The 12180-nt window shown below is 38.9% G+C and overlaps 1 long non-coding RNA gene across 1 annotated transcript in view; it reads right to left on the reverse strand.

Moving 5' to 3' along the window:
• Window positions 1-362: 362 nt before the first annotated feature.
• Window positions 363-12180, reverse strand: part of LOC139357298 (uncharacterized) — a 101867-nt gene continuing 90049 nt past the window's right edge. Inside the window, exon 4 of the long non-coding RNA XR_011610250.1 lies at window positions 363-471. This is a non-coding gene — a long non-coding RNA (uncharacterized lncRNA). The remainder of the gene's footprint in view (window positions 472-12180) is intronic.

Below are 12180 nucleotides of genomic sequence, written 5' to 3' on the forward strand. Positions count from 1 at the left end.
CTATAGACTCAATCCTAACTCTATGTCTCATGTCAGGCTGTACATACTCAGTCCTCCAGCTACCCTTTGCTGCCTTGTTTTCTTTCCTTAATGCTTTGGTCTTCTTCACACAAGCATACACACATGTGTGCATGCACACACACACAGACACACACACCCCACAACAACCCCTGCCACACTAGCCTCTGCCCCAGGGATGGAATTCCCCATCATCCCAGCCCATGGTGAATTAGGCATCCTCTTTATCTGCAGTAAGTGGCAAATAGTAGAAAAACATGCCTTCTGCTGGGATTTTCTCATGATTATGTTTCCTCTGTCTGTTTACCACTGATTATAAGCTCTTTAAGGTAAAGGGTATAATCGTGTACCTCTTTGAATTCCAGATTTCTGTATCTTGCGCAGGGAAAATGAGCAGCAGCTCTCCACTGAGTGTATTGGCATCCTTTCTGACATTAGTGGTCCGGTTAAAATCTGTTCCAACCAAAAGAAAAAAGCAGTTCCTTGAGGATTATTTGTCGGGATCAGTCTCCAGTGAGACTATTCTAAGGATGAGACCAGGAAAGATGCAATCATAATGGACCATCAACGACCCACAAGAGGGTCCGTTTCTTCATGGGATAGAACGGCTAACCTGAAGTCAGCATGCTGAGTCCCACCATGTGATGTTGAGCAAGTTTTTTTAACCTTTTTTGTGTCTCGGCTTCACCGTTGGTAAAATGGGGATTGTAATAGTAATAAAAGTCAACAGTTACAGAGTGGTACTTAAGCCTTTAGCAAATAACAATTCATTCAGTCCTTAATAACAACACTATGATGTAGGATCTACTATTACTATTCAAATTTTACAGATTAGGAAACTGAGGTACAGAGAGGATACATTTCTTGCACAAGTTGTTGGGAGGATAAAATGAGATGACTGTGTGAAGTAGCCAGCACAGAGCTTGACTCCTAGTGTGAGCACATTGAGTTTGGGGCCATTATTATCATGATGATGATGATGATGATGATGGTCACCATCTAGGGGCTCAGGCACCATGGACTTCACTTGGGCTCTTCACTCTGTCACCGCTCTGCCTTACTCTGCCCAGATCTCCAGTTGGAATCTGCTTTTTTCTTTTTGTTGGAACAGATTTTAACCTGACTGCTAATGATGTAGGAAAGGGCACCAATATACTCAGTAGAGTGCTGTTGCTCACCTTCCCTGTGCAAGATACAGAAATCCGGAATTCAAAGAGGTACACGATTATGCCCTTTTCCTTAAAGAGCGTATAATCAATTGTAAATGGACAGAGGAAACGTATTCATGAGAAAATCCCAACAGAAGGCATCCTTTTCTATTATTTGCCACTTACTGCAGGTAAAGAGGATGCCTAATTAACCATGGGCTGGGATGATAGGGAATTCCATCCCTGCCCAAATATCCAATTGGATCAGAGGACAGGATGGACAGGCTGAAGCTTATCCCTTAAGGACAGGAGTGGAAGAGAACTGAGGCACCTCACACGCCTTGATGCACACCTCAGCTTTATCCTGGAAGCTCCAAGACCCAAACGTATACAACACACTCCAGCCAAATTGGATTAGTTTTTCTCTTAAATGTCTTGTATTTCCCCATTGCCACTTCTCTGTTCCATCTATGCCCTCTACCACTAATGCTTTCTCTCCCAAATTCACTATCTGCCAATTATTTTAAGTGTCTTTCAAGTTTTACCACATCCACAAAGCCTTTCTTCCTTCTGCTAAGTGGATCAATGTAGTCATCTGTTTATTCTTTCTGCAAACATTTATCGACATCTATTCTACTGGGTGGCAGGCACTTTGGGAGGCACTGGAGGTGATAAAACCCAGAGAGCCTCGGTCTCTGCATTCAAAGGGAAAAGAAAAATAAATTATTAAATGTCATGTAATAAGTGCAATGGATGGAATTTTTGAACAATATTGCTGCTTTCTTCCTTGGAACTTCATGCTCCTTTCTTTGCATTTTTATGGAACTGAGAATATTCTCTCTGCTATAATAGTTATTTATGCTCCTCTACTACTCCCCGATGAGTTTGTAAGCTGATTGAGGCCAGGGAATATATGTTTTGCTCCAGGATTATCAGGGCAACCTCAAGCTCAGAATCTCCCTAGATGACAAATAGTGAAATATGTCTTGTGTTGAGCCCTGAATACTGCCTTGCTGTAGATTATAGCAAGACATCATTTATAACAAGAACTCTGAGAAGATAGTATTTAGGAAAAACAAAAACATGTTTCTTCATTGTCTTTGAGGGTCCTTTAATAGGCAACCCCCAGCCAGCCCTTAGCCACACCGAGATGCAGAGGAAGCAGCAGGGGGATTCAGAGCTTCAGCTGCTCGAAAGCCATTGCTGTAGCAACATACAATCCACCATAACATATGGTTCTTTATTACCAGGTCTTACAGCCCTGAGGAATTGTATTTGCCAATGGGAGAATACTCACTTCAGAATTTTGGATGTAAATATTCAATCCCTTGTGCTTTGCATGTCATTGCTAATGGTATATAAAGAATGATCCAAGAGAAGTATAAATAATCATTTGGCTCTACAATGAAAAGAGCACTTCTGACTATAACCAGCCAAAAATGAAATAGTGCAAACTTCAAACTCAAATCAGGAGGTTATCATCTGTATCCACCTCAGAAGGAAATTCTTACTGCCAGAGTACAGAATGAATTAAAAGAAAAATACTAGCCCATTTCTGCAGTCCCATTTCAGCCAACGAGCTAGGCAGTTCTCAAATATAAGTGGGTTGTATTTATAAAGGTCTTTCATATGTTGAAGGTTCAGAACCCAATTTCCGGCAGAACAATAATGGCTGTTCAATGTCCAGAAATAAATCTTCCATAAGAGATCCTTGAAAGTGTTTCAATGGGAATTTGGGATTCCAGCTCCAATTATAAAACGCAGGGATAGGAGAACAATCTGGAAGGATTGATGTGGCTCATCAGGGTAGATGAGCTAGGTTTTCTCTTCTGTGGTGGACTGCAAAAATGGCCACAAACAGCTCTCATTTCTAGATACTTGCCTCTGCAATGTGACTTAGTAGCTCCTCCTAAGGTGGAGTGATAGAGTCAGTATCTTCCCCTCTTGAATCAAGTAGTGGAGCTGTATCTTAACCTCTTGAATTTGGGCTTAGCCATTATGACTTGCTTTGGCGAAGGGGACAGTAGCAAACAAGATACAAGCAGAGACTTGAAAAGTGTTTGTACATTAGGACTTGCCCCCTCTAGCTACTCTTGGGAACCCTGTATGGCAAGTCTCATCTAAATGAGATCAAGCAAAGAACCAGACATGTGAGTGAGTCTATCTTAGGCCACTTGGCTATAGTTAACCCAGCAGCTAACTGCCAAGATCAGCTGAACATTTCAAACCAGAAGAAACGGTCACCAACAGAATCATGAGGAATAAGAAACATTTGTTTTTTTCTTTTTTTAGATGGAGTCTCTGTCACCCAGGCTAGAGTGCAGTGGTGCGATCTCGGCTCACTGCAAGCTCCGCCTCCCAGGTTCACACCACTCTACTGCCTCAGCCTCCCAAGTAGCTGGGACTACAGGAGCCCACCACTATGCCCAGCTAATTTTTTTTTTTTTTTTTTTTGTATTTTTAGTAGAGATGGGGTTTTACCGTGTTAGCCAGGAAGGTCTCGATCTCCTGACTTAGTGATCTGCCCGCCTCGGCCTCCCAAAGTGCTGGGATTACAGGCGTGAGCCACCATACCCAGCCGAAATGTTTGTTGTTTTAAGACACTAGGTTTTGGTGACATCATATGCCACAAAAGCTAATTGGCACATCTTCATCCCATGCTATCTGATCCATGTAAATCTCTCCCCAAGTTCTACATTTTGAGGAAGGGGACAACCTTCCCAGAACTTAAATTAGACTCAGGACTCACAGTGCTGGACACATCTCCCTCTTCTGGATTCCTGAGGGTGACAGTTGCAGATATAATGCAATGGGGAGAGCTGGGGCTCTGGTAATTTTTGAAAGAGAACAATCCTCCACTCTGTCTTGTGCAATAGCTGTCTTAGCATGATGTATAGTCATGCTCCAGGAGAGAGAATGGGAGCAGAAGGCATTCTAACCAAGATTCTCCAAGAGTGCCAAGAATTCCAAAGTAAAAGATTGGCATGGAAAGCCTGCCTTTCCCATACCAACCCACTTAAATCCATTCCAGCATCCACGAAACTACCTTCACACCCACAAGGGAGGCTGTGGGTCCTATAAACGGGGACCCAGAGTAGGTTCCACACACTAGAAAGGAGCGGGTTGATCTGGGTGTCAAACGAGCTCGTCATTGCTCTACCTGCCACTTAACTAAATCCTAGCCCAGCCCGTCACTCTCCATCATCTTGCTTAGACATCTGCTTTCCTGGTTGTATACATTTTCTAGCACCAAATGAAGGGTTTTGTTCTTGGAATGGCAAATACTCAGCACACTGCCACCTCTCCCCATCTCCTGTAATGACTGCTTTATGGCTAAATCAGTTCCTGCTAAGCCCAGTCTCCCATCACACTGCTCCAAGAATCTACTTACTAATCACTCAGGATTGAAAAGAAAGCTGACTTCTACTTGCCATCTCTGTCATGAAGCCATCTTGAGCTGTAAAGAACTCTGTTTCATACACAATTATCTACATTGATACTGTGTGTATCAATATTATTTTTATGCACTTTCCCATACCAAGTACATCATTTTGATGGGTACCATTAACTCTTTCCTTGGTTCTTTCTTTGCCCTAGCTTTTATTTTCTTTATTGTGTCTCAACGACTTTTAAGTCACCTTATTTTATTTCCTATGTCTTTAGAAGTTGCCGTACATCTGTATTAGAGCAAAGTGATATGTAAATATGCGAAGTATTTATGTGATTGCGTTTTTTTCTTCTTGACCAGAAAATAAGGGTTTCACTTGCCTTTAAGGTCATCCTGTGATTTTTTCCAACCTCTCTAGTACACCATTATTCTGAATAATGATCTTTTGAATTCTGATCTTTTTCAACCAGCATATGATTTAGCCCTCTCAATATCATGTTATCTGAAAATAGGGTATGTATGTCTTCCCTGAGTTCATCTAGGTCTATGATAAAAATCATCAAATGAGAAAGAAAACTTTGGCATGCTACTAGAGATCATCCAAACAACCTCAAATCATTCACCACCTATGAATCTCCCTAACATTACAGAATCCAGCATTTCTACAATGATACTACAAGAATCTGTCAAACACCCACAAAAGAAGGAAGGGGGACATTCTACACATGGAGAAATACATGAGAAAAGAGCAGAGAAACATTATGACTTACTGCTAAAATGTACTTTTTCTGTATTATAAAATTAATGTGAGTTTATATAAAAAATAACTTTAGTGTTTTTGGAACTCCACATTTGAAGGTGTTTTTAAAGGTGTACTTGTTTACCATTATTAGGAACGTTAATTATTCTCAGATCTGTGTTTCCATAGAACTTGGTTCATAAGCTCTATTTAGCAGTAGTAACCATTATTGTGGTTCACCAAATATTTCCCCTTCATTTCCTTCTGAATTCATGGTATAATTTCACTTCCAAGTCCCCTCTGAAGTTTGGCATGACCACTGTGACTTGCTTTGGCCCAGGAAATTTGAGTGAAAGTGTTACGCCATTCTGGCTGGAAACCCTTAAAATCTGATTTCTCTCTGCCATGGTTCCTTTGAAAGCACATGTTGAGATAGTTTCTCCAGCAGCCTGGCTTCCTAGGTAGCTATCGTTAGCAGAGCTGCTCTGCTGAACTGCATTGAACTTGCATGTGAATGAGAAGGTGTTGAGGTTTGCTACTGCAGCATAGCTTCTCCTATCCAAACCGATGCATGGAGTTCGCCTTTGTGTGTGTGGACAAGAGTGTGTGTCTGTATGAGGGTAGGGAGGATAAAGACGAATTTGGTATTAGGGATACAACAGTGAATAAAACAGACAAATTTCCTTGACCTTACACTGTACTGTAGAAAGGCAATAACCCTTCAACTTTTCCTGTCATATGACTTAGAAATTTCATTATCAGTTTTGTTTATAGTGGGATTTATCCAAAAAGGCCAAATGTTGGACAATGCCCTCTTCTCCTCAGTCAGGCAGGGGTAAGGAAAAGACATTGTGTTACTCTCTACCTTGAGTCTATCTATTCTAAAACATGCCCCTGGGGATAGGGTCATCCCCCTCTTTCCTCAGCAACATCCAGGGCTGCTGCCATTTGCTCCACCCCGCATCCCTTTCCAACCAGCTCCCAGGTAATGCTGCCATTGCTGGTGGGTGGACTACACTTTGAGTAGCAAGAGTGTGGACTTCCCAGAGGTTCAGCTAGAGTCTTGACACCCTTTGCTTCTCAAGTTCTCAGAATAGTGGGGCGGGAGTGGGATGAGAAGGGCCAAGGCTGAAGGTCAGTTGGGGGTCTTCAGTCAGATCTCCTTTTTGATGTGTGTTTCCCCTAGTATACTGCAAGCATTTTGCTTCCTTTCAATTAAGTTGTACTCACCCTGATGGTTCATCTGAGTCAGTATTTTTACAAAGTTCACATGTGGTTCCAAGTGCAGTGCATTGTGGAGAACCACTTCAGTATTAGGTGCCTTTTCCAAGTTTGGCAGAAAGTTTTTTCTTCAGAAGGTAAGGTGCTGAGGCCCCTACAGATAGCGCCAATGATCAGCGGTCCCCCTATATGTAAAATAGACTTGCCTTGCTTTTCTGATTGGGGTAGGGATGGGGCCACCTCTCAGGAGTGACATTAACCTGTAATGGGACCTACCCCTGTTGTCTCATGGATGGGTTCAATTATATTATTAGAGTTCATTTCTCTCCCATTGAGGGAGGGATCGTGAATATCTCCTGCTATACAATGTACCTTTATTAGATTAAATCTAAATATTTATTTTGTGTAATTCATGAATTTTTCTGAACAGAATGTGGGTTTCGCTTGTATTAAACCTTCAGCTTCTGACTGTGATTAACGGCGTTTATCCCTTCCTCCTCATTGTCACATAATCATCCATTTGTTCCCAACAGATCTGGTCTGTGGGTTTACTTTTCTGATATTTAAGCCCTGAGATTTCAGGGTTTCAATCTTCCCTTTATTTACATCTCCAAGCCTTTAACTGGGTCATGAGAAGTCATGATCCATTTAACAAATAGTCTTGGCCAGTGCTTGAGATAAGAGAAAGAAGGCAATGAAAAGGTTTATTAAAAGAAAAGAAAATGTAAGAATTTATGCAGAGAAATGAATTGTCCATAGCTCTAAAGCCCTTTTATGAAAACTGCAGGTTGCCACTGATCAATAGGTCATAAAATTAATTTAGTCATTTGTGACCAGCAACTTCAGAGGACATAGAATAGAAAATATCAGCATTTGTCAGGCATAAGGAACGACTGTTTTAGGAAATTGTGTTTCAGACCTGTGCCTACAAATGTGTGTGAGTGTTTGCATGTGCCCCTGTGAGTCTGAGTGTAAAATGTGATATAAAACACTGAAAATCATTCATCTAAAAGGTCTTGGGTGATGTCAGGCATCCTAAAAAGTATTGGAATGGCATTTTACCCTGTCTTCCACCTCCCTGCTGACCACCTCCTTTGCCTCTGTCTTTCAACTTCTTTAGCATTTCACTATCTCCCCATAAAGCTGGTATTCGTCCAAGTAACAGAGCAAAACACATTAAGGATGAATCTACATGAGACTTTAGATTTCCATCAATCCAGTACTCTCCAGTTTGGCTCAAAGGACATTTTCTTTGTGTAGCTAAAGAGTGTATTAAAGCTAACTAAAGACAAGTGAAGCTAACTCGCCAGCTGCCGATGGAGAAGCAGAAAGCGCTGCATGGAAAATTCCACTTATGGTTGTAGAAACAAATATTTTGAAGGCAAAATAGTATTATATACAGCTTGGGTAATTTTGTTTCAAAACACAGATTTTTTTTTTTTTCACCATCAAAAATTTTAGCACTAATTAATCTAACAGAGCAATCCCGGGAATTTAACATCTATTTTCAGTCATTACTTTCCTGAATCTTTCTGCTCCTACCCCTGGAGGGCTTGTCAAATGAAAGCAGAAAGTTTGAAGGAAGAAAGCCAAAGTCAAAGTGAAATGATAAAGCTTGAGAGTGAATAGGGGAAGAGAAAAATGCATACATAGGGCAACTTGCAAAGGGATAGGAGAACACAAATTGTGGGAGAATGGGACTCTACCGGAGAAAAACAAAACACGTTCAGACCAGCTTCAAAGAATTCTTCATGGCCGGGCACAGTAGGAAAAGGTTAAAATAACATGAGCTTCTCTCAGTGAAACTCAAGAACAAAAAGACACTGAACAGGACCAGGGTTTTGTGCTGTCCCGCACCTGTTCAATACAGAAGGACCTGATAGACTCTGGGAATTGAATTATTTGCAAGCAATGATTTACTTTCTTGGGTAAATTAATGATGAATATAGATAGCATTTTTATTCAAGAGACTACAACAGCCATGTAGGCAATTATAATGTAAAAAGGTAATATGAAAGAGTGGAATTTATAAATATAAATTCCAGGTAATAGAATTGAAATAGACCCTTTCCTAGATAAGACACCCATTAAAACTCAGGTCAAAGGCATATTTTGGCAAAGCTCGCTAATGCCAACAAGCTTCAAAAGGTATACCAAATTCATTTATTACTGTCAAATCCCAGCTAACTTTTTAAGTGGCCCTACATTAGACTCAAATAAATTATTTTTCTGGTAAAAAGAACAGAATCAAAATTCAAATATGTAATTCTAATATTTTTCATTAAATAACTAAAAATATATATCATTTTATATTCTAAACCCTGACTTTCACAAACTAAGCTGTACACAAAACCCTTAATTCACAAATAGTACTTGACCTTTTAAGCAACAAATTTGGCAAATACCAAACTATTTATTTCCTGTTCTCAATCTCTGCTCCATGTTACCAGGGCAGCCAGTCCAACTCGATTCAACCAACATTTATGGAGTACATAATACAGTCATCTTTCATGGTGAGAAAATATCTCCATATCTTTTTATAACCATGTATTCAAACACATTTTAGACTTATAGAAAAGTTTAAAAACTGTTTGTAATTTATATCTTCTCTCTCCTTCTCTCTCTCTTTCTCTCTCTCTCTTTCTGTCTCTCTGCCTGATTAGTCTTCCTAGAGGTTTATTAATTTTATTGATTTTTTTCAAAGAAGTAACTTTTGAATTTGTAAATCTTTCTTTATTGTTTTTCCATGTTCAGTTTTATAGATTTTGGTTCTTGTATTTATTATTTCCTTTCTAAGGTTTGCTTTGAGTTTAATTTGTTGTTCTTTTTCTAATTTCTTAAGATGGAAGCTTGGATTACTGATTTGAGACCTTTCTTTTTTTCTAATACAGTTGCTCCCCACCTTTATCCACAGTTTCAATTTCTGAAGTTTCAGTTACTCTCAGTCAACTGCAGTACAAAATATTAAATGGAAAATCCCAGAAATAAATAGTTCATAAGTTTTAACAATTCATAAGTTAAATTGTGCACTGTTCTGAGTAGTAGAATGAAATCTTGCACCATTCTGCCCAGGATCATCCTTCTGTCCAGCATTTCCAGGCTGTCTAAGCTACCCTCCCATTAGTTACTTGGCAGCTATCTCATTTATCAGATTGAAAAACCATAATATATACAGGGTTCATTGCTATCCACACTTTCAGGTATCCACTGTGAGTCTTGGAATGTAGCCCCTTTAGATAAGAGTTGACTACTGTATAAGCATTTTAATGCTATAAGTTTTCCTCAAATACTGCTTTAGCTGCATACCACACATTTTAATAGGTCGTATTTTCATTGCTACTATTTTTGCTTTAGATGGTCAGTTATCTTTTTGTGCATCTATTTATCTAAAAAATCAATTTTATTTTACTTATATTTTACTTCTAGTTTCTTTATTTGTGTGAATCTAGGTTCACGCTTACTGTCAGAATCTTTTGTGAGGCTTTCTTATAGAGTAGCTGTGCTGGCAATAACTTTCCTCTGTTTTTGTTGTTTTAAGAAAATATTTGTTTCTCCTTATTTTTGAAAGATGTTTTCACTGGGAACAGAATTTTTTCTGGCAGTGGTATTTTTGTTGGTTTGTTTGCTGCTTTAAAATGCCATTTCATTGTCCTCTTATTTATTGTAGTTCTAGTGATAGGTCTACTGGATTGATCACTATCCTTATTTCTTTCTAGATAATGTATCTTTTTATCTGACTGCCTTTAAGATTTTCCTTTTGTCTTTGGCTTTTAGCAGTTTGAATATAATATGCCTAAGTTTTGGAGTTTCTTCCCTCCTTAAGGGGGAAAGCTTTTATCTTATTTTATATGGCCATTTTGGATCTGTGATTTGATGTTTGTCATTAATTTTGGAATATTACCAGCCAATATTTCTTTGAGCATTTCTTCTATCCTGTTCTTTCTCTCTTTCATTCTGAGATTTCTATTATGCATATGTTAAATTATTTTTTATTGTCTCATAGCTTTTGTATGCTCTGCTCTGTTTTGTTCACATTTTTTTCTCTTTGCATTTTATTTTCTTAGAACTCTCTCCAGTGTTGCTGTGAGCATGTAGTGAGGTTTGTGTGCAGCAAAAGCCTGCAAGCAGAGGAAGACCCTACCAATTGCTGTGGCTCTAAGGTCGTTACCCTCTTCAGGGCACGCTTGACCTCTATCCATTTGCCAACATCCTAGCAGAACTGTTTTTACCAGTCAATGTCTGGTTGTTTCCACTCCAGGTAAGTCAGAGCTCTCATCTTATCTGTCCTTGTAGATAGCCCTTTCTTTGTGTATTTTGTGACAGTTTGTTGTGACTTCATCTCTCCAAAGTTTTCAAAAGCAGTTGTGAACTTGGCCAGGTATGGTGGCTCACGCCTGTAATCCCAGCACTTTGGGAGGCTGAGGCGGGCAGATCACAAGGTCAGGAGTTCAAGACCAGTCTGGCCAATATGGTGAAACCCCATCTCTACTAAAAATACCAAAATTAGCCGGGCATGGTAGCATGTGCTTGTAGTTCCTGCTGCTTGGGAGGCTGAGGCAGAAGAATCACTTGAACCTGGGAGGTGGAGGTTGCAGTGAGCCGAGATCATGCCACAGCACTTCAGCCTGGGCGACAGAGCAAGACTCAGTCTAAAACAACAACAACAACAACAACAACAACAAAAACCAGTTGTGAACCTGGCAGTTTGCCCAATTTTTTCATTGCAAGGGATTGGAATATTACCTTTTCCAGCTCTCTAAATCTCAAAATGTAAACCAGAAATATCCCTTATACCTCTTAAGGAAATTGAATGCAAAATTATTTTCCCACATGAAAAATCTCCAAGCCCAGATGACACCCTCACTGAATTCTTCTAAACAGTAAAGAAGAAATACGACAAATCTTACAAAAATTCTTCCGAGAATAAGAAAAGAAGTAACATTTCCCAATTTATTTTATTTTTCAAGGCCAGAATAATCTTGATACCGAAACAGGACAAAGACATCTTACAAAACAACATAATTACAGGTTCAACTCTTTCATGAACATAAATTTAAAAATTCTAAATAAAATCTTAGCCCTTCAAATACAGCAACATATTAAAATGACAATATATCGTGACCACATATATAAAAGATAGCACATCCTGGGCTTATTTCAGGAATGCATGGCTACTTTAACATTTGAAAAATCAATCAGTGTGATTCTCCACACTAAATGAATAAAGTAGATGAAACATATGATCAGCTCAATTAATACAGAAAAATTATCTTACAATATGTGACATCTGTTCATAGTAAAAACTATCTACAAACTAGAAACAGAAGGAAGCTTCTTTAATCTGATAAAGGATAGTTACCAAAACAAATTGAATTTATAGGAAACATCATACTTAATAGTGAAATACTCGAGAATTTTGAATCAAAAACAAAAGAAGGATGTCCATTTTTTTACTACTTATTTCAGCATTATTCTCAAGATCTTGGCCAGTGAAACAGGTTAGAAGAAGAAATAAAAGGTATAATAATTAGAGACAAAAATGCTATGATTTATAAATGACATGATATTATATACGGAAAATCCAAATGATTCTACATATTAACTATTAGAATGAATACATGAATTCAGAAAGGTAATTGTATCTCTGCTTATTAGAAACAAATCAC

This window comes from Macaca nemestrina, chromosome 11 (assembly GCF_043159975.1).
Source record: "Macaca nemestrina isolate mMacNem1 chromosome 11, mMacNem.hap1, whole genome shotgun sequence".
Lineage (NCBI taxonomy): Eukaryota > Metazoa > Chordata > Mammalia > Primates > Cercopithecidae > Macaca > Macaca nemestrina.